Genomic DNA, 1,209 nt, shown 5'->3' with positions numbered 1-1,209 from the left:
GGACGTACTCTCGCCCTTCGGCGATGGAGGGTAATACTAGCCGCTTCAGTGATGGCGCCCGTAAGCCTTCCATTCTAACCTATTATTGAATACGCCTTGTCGTGGGCCTTCTGAAAAGTTTATAATCAGGCTGGAGAACCGCCTAAGACCAGGAAACTCCGACAAATCCTTCCAACCTCACCTTAATTCCGTCCAGTGGGACATTATAAACTCTTATAACTCCATCTGGTATAATATAGATTGCAGATGTGAAGTGAGAGTGGACACTTCGCATCTGCAATCTACATTAGACACCCATGCTCCACTCAAAACCCGAACCTTACGCCGTCCAACTGCACCTTGGCTTACTCCGGAAATAAAGGAAATGATAAATCAAAGAGTAGCAGCTAGACGCAAATTTCGTCGGACTCGCCTGTCTGGAGATTATAAACATTTTAAACTACTCCGCAATGCAACCCAATTAGCAGTTCGACGTGTTAAATCCCTTCACATTCATCACGCACTCTCCAATGCTCCTGATCCCAAATCCAAGTGGAAAATACTTGGTACCGAATATACTTACCGAAATTTATCCTTATCAGAATCGAATATTCTCAGCTCTCTTCCAATAACACCTAACGATCTCAACAACCATTTCACATGCCATGCTATTGACCCATCAACCTTTCCTGAAATTCCAAATAACACCTTCAATCCTGAAAACTTCTTTCGATCTTACGAAAAAATACTATCCACCATTCTAAGATCCCATTCCAACGATCATTGACCGGACAACATTCCTGTTAAATTTATTAAATCCTGTCTTCCAGTTCTTATTCCCGTACTCTATCAGTATATACAATTTTTCCTTGCAAATTTCCTTCTCATTGGAAAACCGGTTTAGTTCGACCATTTAATAAAATCCCAAATCCTTCTTCACCTAATGACTTCCGCCCTATTTCTCTCCTCTCCAACCTTTCAAAACCAACTCTCAAACTTCCTAGAAGAACGTTCCCTCATCAATCCTCTCCAGTCCGGCTTTCGACCTGGCCATTCAACACAATTCGCTCTCCTTAAAATAACCCACGACCTCCAAACTTGCACGGAACACCAAAACCTAACAATCCTTATCCTCCTCGATTTTTCCAAAGCATTTGATACGGTTGACCACAACATCCTTCTTAGCAAACTACGAAATCTTCCTCTATCCAACTCTGCGCTGGTTTCAAT

The sequence above is a fragment of the Halyomorpha halys genome, unplaced genomic scaffold (assembly GCF_000696795.3).
Source record: "Halyomorpha halys isolate HHAL.00 unplaced genomic scaffold, Hhal_1.1 Scaffold993.1, whole genome shotgun sequence".
NCBI lineage: Eukaryota > Metazoa > Arthropoda > Insecta > Hemiptera > Pentatomidae > Halyomorpha > Halyomorpha halys.
Note: the sequence above shows the minus strand (reverse complement) of the source record.